The sequence below is a fragment of the Tachyglossus aculeatus genome, chromosome 5, assembly GCF_015852505.1.
Source record: "Tachyglossus aculeatus isolate mTacAcu1 chromosome 5, mTacAcu1.pri, whole genome shotgun sequence".
Classification (NCBI taxonomy): Eukaryota; Metazoa; Chordata; class Mammalia; order Monotremata; family Tachyglossidae; genus Tachyglossus; species Tachyglossus aculeatus.
Window position 1 is genome coordinate 37,867,411 of NC_052070.1, and position 23,378 is coordinate 37,890,788.

Genomic DNA, 23,378 nt, shown 5'->3' on the forward strand with positions numbered 1-23,378 from the left:
CAGCACTTATGTCCATGTCTGTAATTTATTTATTTGTATTGATGTATGTCTCCCCACCTCTAGACTGTTGCTAGAGGTGTGGGCAGGGAGCTCGTTGTGGGCAGGGAATGTGTCTATTGTTGTATGTAGTTTCCTAAGTGCTTCGTACAGTGCCCTGCACACAGTAAGCGCTCAGTAAATACAATTGAAAGAATTCACAGATGTATGAGATGTGCTCTCTGCCTTTTCCAACCTTTTAGTCTGAGGAAGTCCAGTACCCAAAATGAGTAATGTGTAATAAAGAACTTGTGAGAATAGACTCACATATTAAGCATAAGCAAACAAAGAAATGATAAAATACATAGGGTGATAGATTCATGAGTGCTGTGGTGGCTGTGTTCAGGATGGTAAGGAAGTCTTCATGGAGGAGGGAGCTTTTTAGAAGAGATTTGAATTGGGGGGCAGGACTGGGTTTTGATGCTCACTGTGGGGAGAATGACATGCTCAGTGAGTAGGGGGTGAGAGAGTCAAATATGAAGGAACAGTTAGGATATTCCCCCCGGACATCTGAGAAGCTTGAACTGGGAGTAGAGTGGGAATGGCAGCTAGTTGTAAGGAAACCATGAGACGGAGAGCCTTCCAAACCCATTGTCATGAGTTTTTCTTTTTGTAAGATGCAGTGAAGAGCCATCGGAAGTTTTGGAGGAGGAGGCTGATGACTTCCGATTGTTGTTTTAGAAAGATTATGAGTGCAGCCGTATGTTTGTTTGATTGAAGAGATGAGAAGTTAGGGTCAGGGAAACCAGTCAAGAGATTGTTAAAATATCCAGTCAGAAGGTGATCACCTGCGTCATAGTCTACGTGGCAAATGGGATCAATCTGTGATACACAAGACAAGATGGCAAGTTTTTGCAGACTGAATGTGGGTGGCAGGTGAGAGAGGGGAGTGAAGAGGACTCCAAGGTTGTGAGTTTTGGGGACAGGGTGGGTGGTAGTGGTAACAGTGCTGGGAAATTTAGGAACCAGAAAGAAGCTGAGGAGTTCAGTTTTAGACCTCCTGGGCCCGAATTTGCTTCTCAGTAGCCTGTCTTTCCCATTGGTGCTCAGAACAGTTTCTAGAGGTGGAAGCAGTGGGGAATCAATCAATCAATCAATCGTATTGAGCGCTTACTGTGTGCAGAGCACTGTACTAAGCGCTTGGGAAGTCCAAGTTGGCAACATATAGAGACGGTCCCTACCCAACAGTGGGCTCACAGTCTAGAAGGGGGAGACAGAGAACAAAACCAAACATATTAACAAAATAAAATAAATAGAATAGATATGTACAAGTAAAATAAACAAATAAATAGAGTAATAAATACGTACAAAGATATATACATATATACAGGTATATAAAGGGAACCTGAGAAAGAGCTGCCCTAGGGGCCAGTGGACAGGAGAGTCCTCAGCAGGGGGTGGAATCCCACTGGGCTAATAATTATGGTATTTGTTAAGCACTTACCATGTGCAAGGTCCTGTACTACGCGAGCTGGAGTGGATACAAGCAAATTGGGTTGGACAGAGTCCCGGTCCCACGTGGGGCTCACAGTCTCAATCCCCATTTTACAGAGGAAGGAAATGAGGCCCAGAGGAGTGAAGTGACTTGCCCAAGGTCACACAGCAGACAAGTGGAGGAGTCAGGTTTAAAACCCATGACCTTCCAACTCCCAGTCCCATGCTCTGTGCACTCTTCGACGTTGTTTCTATTGCTTCTGGTTGCCTAATAGTAATAATTGAGGTGTTAAGTGCTTACTATGTTTCAAGCACTGAACCGAGCATGCATGCCTAGATGGAAATTGGACTCATTCTCTGTTCCACGTTCTTCTCTCTCTGTCTGAGGACTATATATGTGGATGTGTGCATGAGTGAGTCAGAAGAGTGGAAGTATCATCATTTATCTATCTATCTATCTAGCTAGCTAGCTATCTATATCTAATCTATCTATCTATCTAGGAAGTATCATCCTTATTTATTTATTTTACTTGTACATATTTCTTCTATTTATTTTATTTTGTTAATATGTTTTGTTTTGTTCTCTGTCTCCCCCTTCTAGACTGTGAGCCCACTGTTGGGTAGGGACCATCTCTATATGTTTCCAACTTGTACTTCCCAAGTGCTTAGTACAGTGCTCTGCACACAGTAAGCGCTCAATAAATGCGATTGAATGAATGAATGAATCCTTAATAATCCCTACCTCCATACCTCAGTCTATCTGTATATCTCTATATAAAGATTATACATTCAGAGTCCCATGGAGTCTGTACCAAAAATCACTTGCTCGTTGCATTCTGTGGTGTCTGTACTGAAAATCACATGCGAGTTTTAAAAATGAGCTATTTATATGTATATGGATATATAGCATATAATACTAACCTTTATACATACACACACATATATACATGTAATGTATATGTGTATATACATAATATATATGTATATATGTTATATACGTATATGTTTTATATATATATATATGTAATATATATATCTGTTGCCGAATTGTACTTTCCAAGTGCTTAGTACAGTGCTCTGCATACAGTAAGCGCTCAATAAATACGATTGAATGAATATATATATACCCTTTGGATTTTTAGATAGACTCCACAGAGCACCAAATGTTAAAACCTGACTCCGACCCCAAATTTCTCGTGCTGTTTGTCCCAATTGATGAATTCAAGTACCGGACCAACTATCGGCCTCCTTGACACTGCCATTTGGCCATTCCTTTGGCCATAGAGAAGCAGCGTGGCTCAGTGGAAAGAGCACGGGCTTTGGAGTCAGAGGTCATGGGTTCGAATTCCGGCTCTGCCACATGTCTGCTGTGTGACCTTGGGCAAGTCACTTAACTTCTCTGAGCCTCAGTTACCTCATCTGTAAAATGGGGATTAAGACTGTGAGCACCACGTGGGACAACCTGATCACTTTGTATCCCCCCAAGCGCTTAGAACAGTGCTTTGCACATAGTAAGCACTTAACAAATGCCATTATTATTATTATTATTATTTTTATTCCTTTCCTCCAGTAAAGTAAATAAAACTGGCCAGCCACCACTCCTTCCTGATCTCTGGCTGGCAGACATGTGATCCTCTGAGAGGCCGAGTTAATTATCCCTTTCCCCTCTTTGAAGGTGGTGACCCCCATTTTAAATATTAATAGCTCTCTATGTGAAGAGCAGCCCCAAGCTTAAGCATAATGCTATTTATAGAGGACTGTAGAATGCCCCTAAGGAGCTTACGATATAAAGGGAGATAGCAAACAGAGAAAAATGTTACTCATTAGTGAGATATTAATTAGTAATGAAAACATTTTTGAAGAAGATCACAAAGGCTAATACTAACCTCAGTAATGGAATGGGATACGTGCCGGCAGCCCGTGGCATGAATGGCAGATGGTGGCATTCCTGGCCGTGCTGCTCAGTGGGCGGCGGCGGCGGCGTGGCCATGGGAGCTGGCTACTACTTTGGGCTCCTGGCTAGTGTTCCCCCTTCTACTGCACTTATTTATTATTTATTTACTGAATATTAATTAATATTCATATTAATTAATATTATGATCAATGTAATTAATATTGATTATTGGCTCTTGAGTGCCAAGGACAATGAATTCTGGGCAGAGTTCTGGTCACCCATGCTTTCCTGGGGAGTCAGAGGACCTGAGTTCTAGTCCCTACTCTGCCATTTGTCTGTTGTGTAACCCTGGGCAAGTTACTTCAGTTCTCTGTGCCTCATTTGCCTCATCTGGAAAATGGGGATTAAGACTGTGAGCCCCACGTAGTACCCTGTCCAACCTGATTTATTTATTTTATTTATTTATTTATTTTAGTTGTACATATCTTCTATTCATTTTATTTTGTTAATATGTTTGGTTTTGTTCTCTGTCTCCCCCTTCTAGACTGTGAGCCCACTGTTGGGTAGGGACCGTCTCTATATGTTGCCAACTTGTACTTCCCAAACGCTTAGTACAGTGCTCTGCACACAATAAGCACTCAATAAATACGATTGATTGATTGATTGATTGATTAGCTCGTATCGACCCCAGCGCTCTGTACAGCGCCTGGCACGTAGTAAGCGCTTAAAAAATACCATTAAAAAAGAAAAGGTGTGGCATAACAAGGGAAAAGCATTACCCATAGTAGTGGTACAGTACTTCTGGCAATGGTAATAATAATGATGGTGTCTGTTAAGTGCTTACTCTGTGCCAAGCACTGTTCTAAGTGCTGGGGTAGATACAAGGTAATCAGGTTGTCCCACCTGGTGCTCACAGGCTTAATCCCCAGTTTACAGATGAGGGAACTGAGGCACAGAGAAGTTGTGACATGCCCGAAGTCACACAGCTGTTATGTGCTCTGCACACAGTAAGCGCTCAATAAATACGATTGAATGAATGACTATGTGGCGGAGTCAGGATTAGAACCCACGACCTCTGACTGCCAAGCCTGGGCTCTTTCCACTAAGCTACGCTGCTGCTCAACCATGATGTATATGACTTGAAATCTTTCTGCACGGACTACATTTACTTGCTGGTAGTGAGAATTATATCGGCCGCAGCTCTCTGGAAACTGGTTGAAGAAGTGGGACATCTTTTTAAGAACAAAATCAGCATAAATTATTTTCCAGGGCAGGAAGTTAAATAAAATTTATATTTTTTCTAATGATCAGCAATTACTGGGCTCCTGGGAAAGTTGGTCAGCCGATGGTCTGTTTTAGCTATTAAGCCCTTTTAAGAAATTTAATAATTTTACTACAGTTAGTAGTAATGGGGTGTATTAAAGTAGTAGTAATAGGGTGTATTAAGCACCTGCCGTGTGCAAAGCCCTATACTAAGCACTGGAAAAGTACACAGAGGTTGGAATTGGACATCCCTGGCCCATAAGGGGGTCACATTTTTAGTACCATTAATGGTGGGGGAGAAGGGACTTCTTAGTACAATTAATGGTGGGGGAGAAGGGACTGATGACAGCCATATAAGGAGCAATGAAACCAGAAAACACTAAAATGACATAAAAGACAAGGACCAAGTCACAAAATTAAAGCAAAAATCGCCAGGATGTTCTGGCTGTAGGAGAAGAATTAATTTCAGGCTCCTAGTGGCTCAGAGACCAAGGTCCGCCTGTAGCCCCAACAGCCTCCCTGGTAGCCACCAGTCCTTCCATGGTTTTCCTGGGGTGTTGAGGCTAGACTGAATTCATGGGCCCAGACTTGTTCCAGAATCCTGAGCAGGTCTGATGAAGGGAAATCCTAAAACCATACCGAGGTAGAAGAAGAACTGTTCTACCTCCTATCTAATCCGTCTACACTACAGAATTTTCAGTGGCTTGGCGTGCTTTGGATCGGCTTGAAATGAAACTTACACATCTAGCTCTTAGGAAGTGTTCAAAGGTAGGAGGGTGGATTGTGAATTGGAAAAATCTTGAGCGGAGCAGAACAATTGTACTTTCTCTTGTGAAAATTGTTCGGCCAGCGTATTAAAATACTTTAAACTGGAGTGATTGTACTTGGCAGACTCCTCGTTTAAAGGCCTGCTGTAGTGCTGTAGTGTGGGTGCGGGGAAAGATATAATGGCTTGAAAAGCAAAAAAAAAAATACAAGGAAATAATTGTATTGCCATTCCTGCGTGGTTAGCAAAATAGGCTTAAAGACCTTGTCAGCACTTTTAGGGTCGATTAGCTAGATTTTCCTCGCGGAACGCCGTGCTGCTTTCCGGAGTTTTCTTTAGAAATCAAAGGTGGGGAGTTCACATCCTGTGACTGGAGTTTTGGGGCACGTTCGACCATTGAGCCAGTTTTCTGTTTCCCCGTAGCATCTTATACCCAGAAAATTGATCTCTGAGGGATCGACTTTAGGAAACCTGAAGTACAACTGGCACGGCCTCCTTGAGAGCGGGAATTTCCCCGGGGCTAACAGTGTAAGATTCCGCCCTCCTCGAGGAAGTGGCTGGATGTTTTGTCCAAGTTTTTTTTTTTTTTTTGCTGTTTGTGTCTTGATCTTCGCACAGTCCACCTCTGAGCTCTGTTATCCTTAACGGCCGATTTTCGACTTCCCAGAGGAGCCGTGCAGCAGCCACTTGAGGATCGGATCTTCACTCCCCCGGGCTCAGCAGTGTACAGCACCGTAAGTATCCAAGGCAGGTCTGGGAACCATAAGCTTGTGCCTCATTGCAAATTATTGTCATTGGGAATGCTTCCGGGTGTAAAGAAGAAAAAGAACCACACAGGAAATCAAGAGAAGCAGCGTGGCTGGGTGGAGGCCTGCGAGACGGAGGACTCGGTTTCTTCTCCTGGAACCACCACTTGTCTTCTGGGTCGCCTCGGGGAAGTCACTTCTCCTCTGGGCCTCAGTTACCTCATCTGAAAATGAGGATTAAGACCGTGAGCCTTAATGGAACAGGGACTGTGTCCAACCTGGTCAGCTTGTATCTCTCCCATCGCTTAGTATGGCGCCTGGCACATAGTAAGGACTTAACCGATACCATTAAAGAAAGAAATTGATAGTTCTCTGTCGTAGATTTTGGTATCAGAAATGTTCTAGGCTCAGGGTTCCAGCGTACATTTTTAAATACTCTTGCTTTAAGCGGAGCAAATGTTCCTCTTTTTCCTAATGCCCAACTTGGCGTGCGGAGAGAAGACAAAAATTAATGCAGCACATCTTACCAAGTATCCTTTACTGATGGTAATGGCAGTTTGCTCATCTCTCCTTAAAGAATAATTTATATCCCGTCTAGCAGTTACTGGCACCTTTGCCGCAAGATACTAATTTGCCTTGGTTCAAATCATTGAGGGAATCGTTGCTATTTAGGTGCCTTAAAAATTTATAAATGGGTGAAGTTAGAAGGTTGCCCGATTTTAAAAACGCAGTAACCAGAAATAAACTGCAGTGACTGTCTTGTAGTGGGAGTTTCAGTTTTGATGATTTAAAGGCATTTTGATTAGCCAGCTCCAGTTTTTCTGTTATGGATTTGTTCATTTTAGACCCCAGACAGGTCAAATCAGCACATATCAAAAGTCAATCGCACCAGCCTAGTCTTTCTAACTGTTAACATCTTCCCTGCTGCATTGAAACAGCTCCAGTGATGTTGTTTTTTCTTTCTCACACTTGCCTGATATTGACAGATATATCATCATAGATTCCAGTGCTGAGGAAGATCATTTGTCAGCCTTGCAAATACATCCACTCCGTTCCAATGTAACAGTAGGCTTTCACTACACATTTTGGCTAGAACGTAGCTGGGGAGGAGAGAAACGGGTATTTTACAACTCATTCATTCATTCCTTCAATCGTATTTATTGAGCACTTACTGTGTGCAGAGCACTGTACTAAGCGCTTGGCAAGTACAAGTTGGCAACATATAGAGACGGTCCCTACCCAACAGTGGGCTCGCAGTCTAGAAGGGGGAGACCGACAATAAAACAAAACATAAAATAAATAGAATAAATATGTACAAATAAAATAAATAAATAGAGTAATAACTCAAGCCCTATCGGCTACAACTGGAAGAAAGAGTTTGTGTGCATGCATAGGGTCTAGTTTTCCTTTAAGAGGGATTTTGCAATAAAGTAACTCCTGTGTTATGGGAAAACTAGGTGTATTATTAATCTCTGAATATGGACTAATATTTTTAGACTGTGAGCCCACTGTTGGATAGGGACTGTCTCTATATGTTGCCAACTTGTACTTCCCAAGTGCTTAGTACAGTGCTCTGCACACAGTAAGCGCTCAATAAATACGATTGATTGATTAATAAGTTGCCTTCTTTAAATCAGCTGCAGGCCTATCGCTTTAAGAATATCCTCTCTTATTATACTCTCCCAAGTGCTTAAAACAGTGCTCTGCAGGCAGTTGATTTTCAAGAGGGATGTAGATGTGGAGGTGGCCGTTCCCAGTTGCATTATTTTTAGTTAATTTTACAAAATAATTAGATGATTGTGAGTTCACTTCTCACCAATTACAGGGATTGGATCGGATTTAAAGATTTCAGTAACTCTTCCAGTCTTAACTACGGGAGGGAGAGTCAAGCAGAGGCCTACCCATTCCGTTCCAAGCGTGGGCAGCGGCTAGCGAGTGGAAGGCCGTCTGTAACGAGTCAAAACTCACCCGGGCTGGGCAGCAGCGGCATGGAAGAGAGTCATCATCATCATCATCATCAATCATATTTATTGAGCGCTTACTGTGTGCAGAGCACTGCCAGGGCGGAGACTCAAGTTCACTGCGTGGAAGGAGGCAGGGGTAAACCACTTGGGTATTTTTCCCGAGAAAACTCCACGGATGCATCATCATCATCATCACCAATCGTATTTATTGAGGGCTTACTGGGTGCAGAGCACTGTACTAAGCGCTTGGGAAGTACAAGTTGGCAACACATAGAGACAGTCCCTACCCAACAGTGGGCTCACAGTCTGAAAGGGGGATACACTACCAGGATGATGAGAAGCAGCGTGGCTCAGTGGAAAGAGCCCGGGCTTGGGAGTCAGAGGTCATGGGTTCTAATCCCGGCTCCCCCACATGTCTTCTGGGTGACCTTGGGCAAGTCACTTAACTTCTCTGAGCCTCAGTTCCCTCATCTGTAAAATGGGGATTGACTGTGAGTCCCATATGGGACAACCTGATCACCTTGTATCCCCCGAACGCTTAGAACAGTGCCTTGCACTTAGTAAGCGCTTAACAAATGCTATTATTATTATTATTATTATTATCATCATCATTGTTCTTCTGGGAGAGATGTGTCCACGGTGTCGCCATGGGTCAGAGACGACTCTGTAGCTTAAGACAAGACTGGCGTGGCGCAGTGGAAAGACCTCGGGCGTTGGAGTCGCAGGTCATGGGTTCAAATCCCGGCTCCACCAATTGTCAGCTGTGTGACTTTGGGCAAGTCACTTCACTTCTCTGGGCCTCAGTTACCGCATCTGTAAAATGGGGATTAAGACTGTAAGCCCCACCATGGGACAACCCGATCACCTTGTAACCTCCGCAGGGCTTAGTACAGTGCTTTGCACATAGTAAGCGCTTAATAAATGCCATCGTTTTTTAAAATAATAGTCGTAATAGTATCTAGTGCTTTGGTATGTAGAGCACTGTACTGAACCCTAGGAGAGAATGCAGACATGGGAATTAGGTTCAGGGGGGTCACAACATAGGAGTAATAAAAAGGTAATGTAAAATATCAGATAATTACCTTTTTCATTAACAGATTTAGTCTTATACCTCGACCACATTTAATAAAGTAGGAAAGTAACATGGACTACGTGCTAGGCTTAAAATATTTTCTGATTAAAATGAAAACACGATTGTCTATCAAGCTAGTGTGTTTTTCTTTTTGTATGCCGGTTACTACAAGTGTGTTTGAATATTTTGCTTGTATGTGACATCCCTTTGAGACGCCCAGAGCAAAATGATCCCCGTTTTCAAAACATCTTGAGAGTAATAGTCGTAGAAGTAGTCAGTAGTAGAAGCCCCACTCTCTAACCCTGGGGGTCCCTCAAGGCTTATTTCTGGGTCCCCTTCTGTTTTCCATCAACACGCAGAGAAGCAGCGTGGCTCAGTGGAAAGAGCCCGGGCTTTGGAGTCAGAGGTCATGGGTTCGAATCCCAGCTCCGCCGCATGTCTGCTGTGTGACCTTGGGCAAGTCACTTCTCCGAGCCTCAGTTACCTCATCAGTAAAATGGTGATTAAGACTGTGAGCCCCACGTGGGACAACCTGATCACTCTGTATCCCCCCCAGCGCTTAGAACAGTGCTTTGCACATAGTAAGCGCTTAACAAATGCCAACATTAACACCCACCCTCTTGGAGAGCACATTCCCTCCCATGGCTTCATCTGCCAACTCTAGGCAGATGACCCCCAAATCTACATCTCCAGCCCTGACTTCTCTCCTTCTCTCTGTAGTCTCTCATGTCCTCCCCCTGCCTTCAGGGCATCTTCCCCTGGGTAGGGACCGTCTCTATATGTTGCCAGCTTGTACTTCCCAAGCGCTTAGTCCAGTGCTCTGCACACAGTAAGCGCTCAATAAATACGATCGATTGATTGATCTTCACCAGGATGTCCTCCTGACTCCTCTAATTTCACATGTCCAAAACAGGACTCCCTATATTCCCACCCAAACCGTGTCCTCCCCCAGACTGGCTTTCCCATCACTGTAGACAGCACCACCACCCTCCCAGTCTCCCAAGCCCGTAACCTTGGCTTTGTCCTCGACACATTTCTCTGATTCAACCCAGATATTCAATCTGTTACCAAGTGCGTTAGCTCTACCTTCACAGCATTGCCAACATCCTCCCTTTCCTCTCCGTCCAAACTGCTGTTGTGCTGCTCTTCCTGTCTCTTCCGACTCCAGTCCACGCTTGACTCGGTTGTATGGATCGTTTTTCTAAAAAAAAAAATTCAGTCCATGTCTCCCCACTCCTCAAGAACCCTCCACCCCTGGGTCAAACAGAAAGTCCTTACCATTGGCTTGACAGACTGTGAGCCCACTGTTGGGTAGGGACTGTCTCTATATTCATTCATTCATTCAATGGTATTTATTGAGCGCTTAGTGTGCAGAGCACTGTACTAAGCGCTTGGGAAGTAAATGTTGCCAACTTGTACTTCTCAAGCGCTTAGTACAGTGCTCTGCACACGGTAAGTGCTCAATAAATACGATCAAATGAATGAATGAATTCTCTGCCGTGTGACCTCATCCGTAAAGTGGAAATTAAGACTGGGAGCCCCATGTATGTTTGTACGTTTTTCTTTTTTTACTCTATTTATTTATTTTATTTGTACATATCTATTCTATTTATTTTATTTTGTTAGTATGTTTGGTTTTGTTCTCTGTCTCCCCCTTTTAGACTGTGAGCCCACTGTTGGGTAGGGACTGTCTCTATATGTTTCCAATTTGTACTTCCCAAGCGCTTAGTACAGTGCTCTGCTCATAGTAAGCGCTCAATAAATACGATTGATGATGATGATGATGTAGGACAGGGACTATGTCCAACCCAGTTTGTATCCACCCCCGTGCTTGTACAGTGCTTGGCACATAATAAAGCGTTTAACAAAGGCCACAATCATTATTATTATTGTCTGCTGTGTGACCTTGGGCGAGTCATCCAACTTCTCTGGGCCCCAGTTACCTCATCGGTAAAATGGAGATGAAGACTGTGAACTACGGGACAGGGATGGTGTCAGAACTATTTGGCTTGTATCTACGCCAGCCCTTAGTACAACGCGTGTCACATAGTAAATGCTTGGACAAATATCTTAAAAAAAGGAGTTTACAGTCTATTAGGGAAGAAAGTTACTAAAGTAAAAATGTATAGATGGGAGGAATTACGACCAGTCGACATGTACCTGAATAAGTGCTTGAGTAATTGATGCTACTGGTGTGTAGCTGGCTTAGAAGGACTGAAGTGGCAGTTGGGGATTCTAATCTGGATGGATTAGAAATTAATCTGGGAGGGCCTCCTAGACTGTAGTAATAATAATAATAATAACAACAACAACAATAATAATAATAATGATAATAATAATGACATTTATTAAGCGCTTACTATGTGCCCAGCACTGTTCTAAGCGCTGGGGAGGTTGCAAGGCAATCAGGTTGTCCCACGGGGGGCTCACAATCTCCATCCCCATTTTACAGATGAGGGAACTGAGGCCCAGAGAAGTGAAGTGATTTGCCCAAAGTCACACAGCTGACATTTGGCAGAGCCGGGATTTGAACCCATGACCTCTGACTGCGAAGCCTGGGCTCTTTTCCACAGAGCCACACTGCTTCTGTAAGATCGCTGTGGGGAGGGAATGTGTCTTTTATGGTATTCATTCAGTCAGTCGTATTTATTGAGCGCTTACTGTGTGCAGAGCACTGTACTAAGCACTTGGAAAGTACAGTTGGGCAACAGATAGAGACAATCCCTACCCAACAACGGGCTCCCAATCTAGTTATATTGGACTCTCCCAAGCGCTTAATACAGAGCTCTGCATGCAGTAAGTGCTCAATAAATACAATTGCCGGGCTAACTAGGGGAGATGTTGATCATTCATTCGGTCGTATTGAGCGCTCACTATGTGCAGAGCACTGTATTAAGCGTTTGGGGAAGTAGAAGACAACAGTAAACAGTGACATTCATGGCCCACAACTAGCTTATGTGGACTATCAATCAATCAATCAATCAAATGTACTTATTGAGCGCTTACTGTGTGCAGAGCACTGGACTAAGCGCTTGGGAAGTCCAAGTTGGCAACATATAGAGACGGTCCCTACCCAACAGTGGGCTCATAGTCTAGAAGGGGGAGACAGAGAACAATACCAAACATACTAACAAAATAAAATAAATAGAATAGATATGTACAAGTAAAATAAATAAATAGAGTAATAAATACGTACAAACATATACATATATACAGGTGCTGTGGGGAAGGGAAGGAGGTAAGATGGGGGAATGGAAAGGGGGATGGAACTAGACACTGTTAGAGGTCTTGCTGCCGTCCAGCGCTTAGAACAGTGCTGGGCACATAGTAAGCGCTTAACAATCATCATCAATCATCAATCGTATTGAGCGCTTACTATGTGCAGAGCACTGTACTAAGCGCTTGTGAAGTACAAGTTGGCAACATCTAGAGGCAGTCCCTACCCAACAGTGGGCTCACAGTCTAAAAGGGGGAGACAGAGAACAAAACCAAACATACTAACAAAATAAAATAAATAGAATAGATAGGTACAAGCAAAATAAATAAATAAATAACAGATGCCATCATTATTATTATAATTATTCTGCACACCCCATAGATCGTGTGATGCTAATGTTGAACTCAGACTGTGAGCCCCATCATCGTCATCAATCGTATTTATTGAGCGCTTACTATGTGCAGAGCACTGTACTAAGCACTTGGGAAGTACAAATTGGCACCATATAGAGACAGTCCCTACCCAACAGTGGGCTCACAGTCTAAAAGGGGGAGACAGAGAACAAAACCAAACATACTAACAAAATAAAATAACAAGGACAGCGTCTGACCTAATTAAGCTGTACCCACCCCAGCCCTTAGAGCAGTTTTTGACGCCTAAAAAGCACTTAACAAATACTATAAAACAAGAAAGGAATGTTCAGATTGATTTTTGTTTCTCTGCCTTTAGGGTGGATGAGGTCTTTCATTGTGTATTATGTGATCTTGGGCACCTTCCTTATTACTAATAATATTTAATGTTAATCATATTTAATCAATCATTCGTATTTATTGAGCGCTCACTGTGTGCAGAGCACTGTACTAAGCACTTGGGAAGTACAAGCTGGCAACATAGAGAGATGGTCCCTACCCAACTGTGGGCTCACAGTCTAGAAGCACTTTATTGCTTCTAGAAGCAATAAAGAATGCAGGAGAAGCAGCTGTGGCTTAGTGGAAAGATCATGGGCTTTGGAGTCAGGGGTCATGGGTTCGAATCCCAGCTCTTCCGCTTGTCAGCTGTGTGACTTTGGGCAAGTCACTTAACTTCTCTGGGCCTCAGTTCCCTCATCTGTAAAATGGGGACTAAGACTGTGAGCCCCATGTGGGACAACCTGATAACCTTGTATCTTCCCCAGCACTTAGAACAGTGCTTTGCACATAGTAAGCGCTTAACAAATACCATCATCATTATTATTATTATTTATTGAGCACTTACTGCATGCAGAGCACTGTAATAATAATAATTTTGGTATTTGTTAGGCGCTTACTACGTGCGAAGCACCGTTCTAAGCGCTGGGGAGGATGCAAGGTGATCGGGTTGTCCCATATGGGGCTCACAATCTTAATCCCCATTTTCCAGATGAGGTAACTGAGGCCCAGAGAAGTGAAGTGGCTTGCCCAAGGTCACACAGCTGACAAGCGGCGGAGCCGGGATTTGAACCCCTGACCTCAGACTCCCAAGCCTGGGCTCTTTCCACTGAGCCATGCTGCTTGGGAGAGTACACTATAACATCAGATATAACAAGCGCTTAGTACAGTGCTCTGCACACAGTAAGCGCTCAATAAATACAGTTGATTGATTGATTGATCAGATACGTTCCCTGCCCAAAGCGAGCTCAAGCCTCCTACGCCTGTATTGTTTTATTTAGGGAAGAAGCCTGACCTGGTAGAAAGAGCCCAAGACTGGGAGTCAGAGGTTCTAGATTCTAACCCTGGCTCTGTCACTTGATTGCTGCGTGACCTTGGGGAAGTCACTTCACTTCTCTGTGCCGCAGTTTCCCCAACTATGAAAGTGGGGATTCAATACCTGTTCCCCCTCCTACTTAGATTGTAAGGAGCCCCATGTGGCACGGGGACTCTTTCTGACCTGATTGTTGTATGTACTCTCCCAAGTGCTTAGCAGAGCGCTCTGCACACAGTAAGTGCTCAAGAAATAAGGTTGAATGAATGACTGTATCTCCCCCAGCACTTAGAAGCCCGCACCCCCTGCTTCTCTGCCGCTCCCCTCCTCACCGTACCTCGTTCTCGCCTGTCCCGCCGTCGACCCCCGGCCCACGTCCTCCCCCGGGCCTGGAGTGCCCTCCCTCCGCACATCTGCCAAGCTAGCTGTCTTGGGTTCGAATCCCGGCTCCACCACAAGTCTGCTGTGTGACCTTGGGCAAGTCACTTAACTTCTCTGAGCCTCAGTGACCTCATCTGTCAAAATGGGGATTAAGACTGTGAGCCCCACGTGGGACAACTTGATCACATTGTATCCCCCCCAGCGCTTAGAACAGTGCTATGCACATAGTAAGCGCTTAGCAAATGCCATTATTATTATTATTATTCTTCCCTTCAAAGCCCTACTGAGAGCTCACCTCCTCTAAGAGGCCTTCCCAGACTGAGCCCCCCTTTTCCCTCTCCTCCTCCCCATCCCCCTGCCCTACCTCCTTCTCCTCCCCATAGCACCTGTATATATGTTTGTACAGATTTAGTCCTCTATTATATTTTACTTCTACATATTTACTATTCTATTTTTATTTTGTTAATGATGTGCATCTAGCTTTATTTCTGTTTGTTCTGACGACCCGACACCTGTCCACATGTTTTGTTTCGTTGTCTGCCTCCCCCTTCTAGACTGTGAGCCCGTTGTTGGTTAGGGACCGTCTCTGTATGTTGCCAACTTGTACTTCCCAAGCGCTTAGTAGAGTGCTCGGCACACAGTAAGCGCTCAATAAGTACAATTGAATGAATGAATTAGTCATATTTATTGAGCCCTTCCTGCAGAGCTCTGTATTTAAGCACTTGAGAGAGTCCAGTATTAACAGAGTTGGTACAGATATGTAGATACGTGCCGTGGGGCTGAGGGAGGGGTGAATAAAGGGTGGAAATACAAGGGTAAGGGTGACACAGAAGGGAGAGGGAGAAGAGGAAATGAGGACCTAATCAGGGAAGGCCTCTCGGAAGAGATGGGCCTTCAGCCAGTCATCATCATCATCATCATCAATTGTATTTATTGAGCGCTTACTGTGTGCAGAGCACTGTACTAAGCACTTGGGAAGTACAAGTTGGCAACATATAGAGACGGTCCCTACCCAACAGTGGGCTCACAGTCTAAAAGGGGGGAGAGAACAAAACCAAACATACTAACAAAATAAAATAAATAGAATAGATATGTACAAGTAAAATAAATAAATAAACAGAGTAATAAATACGTACAAACAGTCCTTGAAGGTGGGGAATATAGAAGAGGGAGGGAGTTCCTGGCCAGAAGCGGGTCGCGGGTGAGAGGTCGTTATCGAGGTAGATATGATCTAGCTGCAGTGAGTAGGTTGGTGTTAGAGGCTGGATCGTAGTTAGAGGACTGGATCGTAGTAGAAAGGCAGCTAGTTAAGGGACGAGGGGACAAGGAGACTGCTTTAAAGCCAACGATACGGCGTTTCTGTTTGTTACAGAGGTGGATGGGCAACCCCCGTAGGTTCTTGAGGCGACGGGAAACGTAGACTGAACGCTTCTGTAGAAAACTGACCCCAGCAGCACCGGGTGAACTGGACTGGGGAGAGACAGGAGGCAGCGAGGCCGGCAAGGATGCTGACGTGATAATCAAGGCAGAATAGGTTAAGCGGTGTAGAAGTTTGGAGAGGAAAGGGCAGATTTTTAGGGATGTTGTGATGGTTGAACGGACCTAATCTATTGACAGATCGAATGTGTGGGTTGTGAGAGGGATGCATTGAGGACGACACAAAGATTTGGAAGACAAGTAGGTTGGTGTCGTCAGTGACAGGACAGTCCTGGGGAGGACAGGGTTTGGGTGGAAAGAGGCTGTGGGCAGGGAATGTGTGTGGTATATTGTACTCTCCCAAGCGCTTAGCACTGTGCTTTGCACTCAGTAAGTGCTCAATAAATATGATTAATAATAATGAGTTCTGTTTTGGACCTTCCTCTCCCCCTCGTCCCCCTCTCCATCCCCTGCATCTTACCTCCTTCCCTTCCCCACAGCACCTGTATATATGGATATATTCCCTGTGGGCAGGGAATGTGTGTGATATTATGTACTCTCCCAAGCGCTTAGCACTGTGCTTTGCACTCAGTAAGTGCTCAGTAAATATGATTAATAATAATGAGTTCTGTTTTGGACCTTCCTCTCCCCCTCGTCCCCCTCTCCATCCCCTGCATCTTACCTCCTGCCCTTCCCCACAGCACCAGTATATATGTATATATGTTTGTACATATTTATTACTCTATTTATTTTACTTGTACCTATCTATTCTATTTTATTTTGTTAGTATGTTTGGTTTTGTTCTCTGTCTCCCCCTTTTAGACTGTGAGCCCACTGTTGGGTAGGCACTGTCTCTATATGTTGCCAACTTGTACTTCCCAAGCGCTTAGTACAGTGCTCTGCACACAGTAAGTACTCAATAAATACAATTGATTGATTAAGTGTGAGGAGTCAGTGGGATGTTGTAAGCACTTAATTCATTCATTGTCGTATTGAGTGCTTACTGTGTGCAGAGCACTGTACTAAGCTTAATAAATACCATAAGAGTAATAAATACCATAACAATAGTTTTACTTAGGATTGTTGTACTTTAAGGCTGCAAATCAGATACCAAGTTCATTTTGTGGTAACACCAACTCATTCTTCAGGGAATAGTAATCAGTGAAGGATGGAAAGCCTTGTCATTTATTTCATTGGTCACAGCTGAGTTGATTCAAATGATTGATCGTGTTTTAAAAAAAATCAGATAATCATTAAAAGGATCAGATGAGAGCCACAGTTAATATATTGCAATACCGAAATGATACATGAGTAATAAAGTGAAGTGGTGTAATTTGACAAAGGTGGTGGTCCCTGAGAGCAATTACTTTTTCATTTTAAGAATATTTGTTTTGCCTGAAATATTCACAAAGATATTTGTTTTTGTAGGAACCATTCAGATCTGGTTTTATTAAATGAAGCTGTACGGGAAAAAACATCTTAGTGTGAAAGAATCAATGCTAATTTGAACCAAAAAGTTTTCCCTTTTGTCTCCATTTAATGCATTAAATATTGGCTCTTGAATCTAAAGAAAGGAAACCATTGTTTTGAATCTGGCATACAGGAGTCTTGCTCTATTAAGGTTTTTCACTCCGTTGTTACACCTCAGTGTGACCTTAAAATCTCTTGTAACTGCAGCACTTGAATTCGTCTTATTTGGATGTAGCGATTGGGCTGAATTATCCCAAATCCTTTGGTGAATTTTTTAAAATACTATTTGTTGAGCGCTAACTATGTGTCAAGCACCGTTCTAAGTTAAAATAAAGTCAGACACAGTGCCTGTCCCACATGGGGCTCAGAGGCCAAGTTGGAAGGAGACTAGGTATCAAATCCCAGTTTTACAGTTGAGGAAACCGAGGCACAGAGAGTAAAGCAATTTGTCCAAGGTCACACAGCGAGTACGTGGCAGAGCAGGATTAGAATTCAGGTCCTGATTCCCATGTCCATGCTTTTTCCACTTGGCCAACTCTATATAGTGTTCTTCTGGTCACAGCTTCACTTTTGGGACTCTTAAATCGCTTATTTTTCCCTTTCGTCTATGCAGCCAAATTGAATTTATCATCAAGTGCGAAAAAATGCCGTATAACCATACGCTTTCATACTTTTGTTATTATTGAAGACATATTAGGAGGTTGTTTTTTAATGGAAGGGTTGAAATACCCATCTTAATTCCAGTGAAGTAAAAATTTTACCTACTCTGTTGAGGAACCTCTTTGATTCAATATCATCGTAGTCATGTAGCTATTTATAATCAATCAATCGTATTTATTGAGCGCTTACCGTGTGCAGAGCACTGTGCTAAGCGCTTGGGAAGTACAAGTTCGCAACATATAGAGACGGTCCCTACCCAACAGTGGGCTCACAGTCTAAAAGGGGGAGACAGAGAACAAAACCAAAACATACTAACAATTATATACAGCAATTTATAACCGATTTATAATTATATGAGTGCATGATTCTGGGTAATTTTGGTGGAAATAATGTCTGGGATCGTGCGGCAGGAATCATTCCCGCATTTATAACGTGGTTCCTCCGAGAGCATTGGTTCCCTGTTACAGCGTTTCAATCTTAAGGCACCGTTTTCAGAAACCAGTTGCTTTGCAAATCGGTGGACTGCCTATAGTGGAGTTGGCTAAATTGTAGTACTAAAAGTAGATGGATTATTGGCATTTATTAAGCCTCCTGTTGGGGCAAGGCAGTCTTCTAAGTGCTTGGAAAGTAGTAAACAAGGAAGCGATTTGTTTCCTGCAGACAAGGAGGGAACCGTATCAAACAAATACCATTATTATTATTATTATTATTATTATTATTATTATTATTATTATTATTATTATTATTAATAAGGTGCGAAGGAATTCTAAGTGCTTGGAAAGTAGTGAGCAAAGAAGCGATATGTTTCCTGCAGACAAGGAGGGAACCGTATTAAATACCATTATTATTATTATTATTATTATTATTATTATTATTATTATTATTATTGATAAGGTGCGAAGGAATGGGGTTGGATGCCCAGGTGGAGGGGGTGGATTTTGAGAGCTGGGAGGAAATCTCCTCTTGAGAGACTGCTGAGAAGGATGGGAGAGTTGAAGAAGGGGCAAGAGTGAGGAGTGACTGGGAAGGGGCAAGGGAGATTTTTAGGGATGCCTTATAGCGTCAATTTCCTTAATAAAGCAGGTGGCCAGGTCATTGGGGGGGCTAGGGATGGGGGAAGCTGGTGGACAGCTGTATATATGTATACATGTATATATGTTTGTACATATTTATTACTCTATTTTATTTGTACATATCTATTCTCTTTATTTTGTTTTGTTAGTATGTTTGGTTTTGTTCTCTGTCTCCCCCTTTTAGACTGTGAGCCCACTGTTGGGTAGGGACTGTCTCTATGTGTTGCCAATTTGTACTTCCCAAGCGCTTAGTACAGTGCTCTGCACACAGTAAGCGCTCAATAAATACGATTGATGATGATGATGATGTTTGTACATATTTATTACTCCATTTTACTTGTACATATCTATTCTCTTTATTTTATTTTGTTAGTATGTTTGGTTTTGTTCTCTGTCTCCCCCTTTTAGACTGTGAGCCCACTGTTGGGTAGGGACTGTCTCTATGTGTTGCCAATTTGTACTTCCCAAGCGCTTAGTACAGTGCTCTGCACACAGTAAAGCGCTCAATAAATACGATTGATGATGATGATGATGATGTTTGTACATATTTATTACTCTATTTTACTTGTACCTATCTATTCTCTTTATTTTATTTTGTTAGTATGTTTGGTTTTGTTCTCTGTCTCCCCCTTTTAGACTGTGAGCCCACTGTTGGGTAGGGACTGTCTCTATATGTTGCCAACTTGTACTTCCCAAGCGCTTAGTACAGTGCTCTGCACACAGTAAGCGATCAATAAATACGATTGATGAGGATGATGACTGTCTCTAGATGTTGCCAACTTGTACTTCCCAAGTGCTTAGTACAGTGCTCTGCACACAGTATGCGCTCAAATAAATACGATTGATTGATTGGTTGATTGACAGGAGGCCTGAGGAGGGAGTCAAATGTGTGGAACAGCTGGCGAGGGCCCCCTTTGTACATATTTATTACTCTATTCATTTATTGATTTATTTTACTTGTACATATCTATTCTCTTTATTTTATTTTGTTAGTATGTTTGGTTTTGTTCTCTGTCTCCCCCTTTTAGACTGTGAGCCCACTGTTGGGTAGGGACTGTCTCTATATGTTGCCAACTTGTACTTCCCAAGCGCTTAGTACAGTGCTCTGCACACAGTAAGCGATCAATAAATACGATTGATTGATTGATTGACAGGAGGCCTGAGGAGGGAGTCAAATGTGTGGAACAGCTGGCGAGGGCCGTGGGTGTGAGTGTCAGTAATGGTGGAGAAATAATTTCGCTGGGCGGAGGAGAGGACAGAGTTAAAGCACACAAGGATCAATCAATCGTATTTATTGAGCACTTACTTTGTGCAGAGGACTGTACTGAGCGCTTGGGAAGTACAAGTTGGCAACATAGAGAGACAGTCCCTACCCAACAGCGGGCTCACAGTCTAAAAGGATAAAATGGAAGGGGACAAAGGCAGCCTGATATTTAGATTTCTGCCGGCAGCGCTCTGTGGCTTGCACACGAGAGTGCTAGACTTCTAGACTGTGAGCCCGCTGTTGGGTCGGGACCGTCTCTAGATGTTGCCAGCGTGTACTTCCCAAGCGCTTAGTACAGCGCTGTGCACACAGTAAGTGCTCAATAAATACGATTGAATGAATGAATGAAGAGTGATGGAGGAGGTATAAAGTGAAGATTAACCAGGACCATAGTAACAATTATTTAATGCTACAGTGTATTATTATTATTATTATTTGGGCTAATCAAATAATTAATACTACATCATATTAATAATACATTGCTATATATATAGTCCTTTTAGACTGTGAGCCCACTGTTGGGTAGGGACTGTCTCTATGTGTTGCCAACTTGTACTTCCCAAGCGCTTAGTACAGTGCTCTGCACACAGTAAGTGCTCAATAAATACAATTGATTGATATATTAATAATATTAATAAATAATTATGTGCTTTGCACATAGTAGGCTCTTAACAAATACCATCATCATTATTATTGGTTTCAAATCCACACGGCTGGTCCAATCAATCAATCGTATTTATTGAGCGCTTACTGTGTGCAGAGCACTGTACTAAGCGCTTGGGAAGTACAAGCTGGCAACATATAGAGACAGTCCCTACCCAACAGTGGGCTCACAGTCTAGAAGCGGGAGACAGAGAACAAAACCAAACATATTAACAAAATAAAATAAATAGAATAGATATGTACAAGTAAAATAGAGTAATAAGTCTGTACAAACATATATACATATATACAGGTGCTGTGGGGAAGGGAAGGAGGTAAGGCGGGGGGGATGGAGAGGGGGGCGAGGAGGAGAGGAAGGAGGGGGCTCAGTCTGGGAAGGCCAGGCACTGAAGAATCGTGGTTTGGACACCCAGGAATTTCACAGCTAAAGAAGCGACAATTTCGTATTGTTTTGTTTTAAAAGACAAAGTTACAGTGAAGAGAATCCTAAAGGAGGGAGAACATAAATATTGACTCTTTCAGCCACAGTTTATATATTTTACTTGTACATATCTATTCTATTTATTTTATTTTGTTAGTATGTTTGGTTTTGTTCTCTGTCTCCCCCTTTTAGCCTGTGAGCCCACTGTTGGGTAGGGACCGTCTCTCTATGTTTCCATCTTGGACTTCCCAAGCGCTTAGTACAGTGCTGTGCACACAGTAAGCACTCAAAACCGATTGATTGATCTAACTGCTGCGGAGAACATTTTAAATACTTAACGCAGTCATCTCGGGAGTGAAAAATGGACCACTTATGTAGGTATCGTAGCGTTTAAAAATACCCATTTGTCTGTCGCTTCAGTACTCACCTAGGCTGAAGGAAGGACTGCGTTGGTCGAGACGCACGCTCGTGGGTCAGTCCGAGGAGTTGCTGGCCAGCCTAAATCCATTGGTGAGGGTAACCTAGCCATGGGGCACATCGCTTAATTCGCCCGCCCGTCGCTGTACACGGTGGCTCTTGCAAGTTCAGCGTTGACGGTTGGCAGCAGTAGCCACTCCCCTGATTTCTCCCAGAATTTAGGGATCATCAATCATCAATCGTATTTATTGAGCGCTTACTATGTGCAGAGCACTGTACTGAGCGCTTGGGAAATACAAATTGGCAACACATAGAGACAGTCCCTACCCAACAGTGGGCTCACAGTATAAAAGGGATCTGTACAAGCAAAATAAATAAATAAATAAATAGAGTAACAAATATGTACAAACACATATACATATATACAGGTATACATATATACAGGTAGACATGGATGTGGGGAGGGAGGGCATTCCAGGCCAGGGGGAGGATGTTGGCCGGGGGTCGATGGCTGGACAGGCAAGAATGAGGCCCAATCAATCAATCAATCGTATTCATTGAGCGCTTACTATGTGCAGAGCACTGTACTAAGCGCTTGGGAAGTACAAATTGGCAACACATAGAGACAGTCCCTACCCAACAGTGGGCTCACAGTCTAAAAGGGGGAGACAGAGAACAGAACCAAACATACCAACAAAATAAAATAAATAGGAAAGAAATGTACAAGCAAAATAAATAAATAAATAAATAAGTAGAGTAATAAATATGTACAACCATATATACATATATACAGGTATATACAGGCCCAGTATATATATATATATATATACAGGTATACAGGCCCAGTGAGGAGGTTAGCGACAGAGGAGCGGAGGGTGCGGGCTGGGCTGTAGAAGGAAAGAAGGGAGGTGAGGTAGGAGGGGGCGAGGGGATGGACAGCCTTGAAGCCGAGAGTGAGGGGTTTTTGCCTGATTAGTAAAACCTCGCATATATTCTGGTCCTCTTCCTCTCCAGGGTGAAACCTGGCATCTCTCCACTCTGTGTGAAATGAGGACAGCTGCATTCTACCTTAAACAGATCAAATTAGGGCAGGTGATAACCCCTGCAGGCAACATAATGATGAAAAATGTTTGTGTTCAATACAAATTGTTATTCCATCCTTACAACCTAATCGGACGTCATATTTAACCGGTGATTCACGGTGCATCAATATACATTCTCTCTTCATCCCCTGTGGATGAAAGCTGAATTTCAAGGCAGGATGTGAGGAAGCTATGTCGCTCAGCCCAGGAATAATTCTAATAACATTTTTATAAGACTTAGTAATGCACTATAACCACTAGTGATTGTGCTGTGTGCTAATAAAACCATGACATGCAATGAAAATACCGGGTCTATAATTCTGTCGGCGAGAAAACTTGGAAAATAATCTCCAAACCCCAAAAGTAGACGATTAAGCTGTGCCTCGGTGGCCTCCGACCTGATCTCCCCGCGCTCAAGAA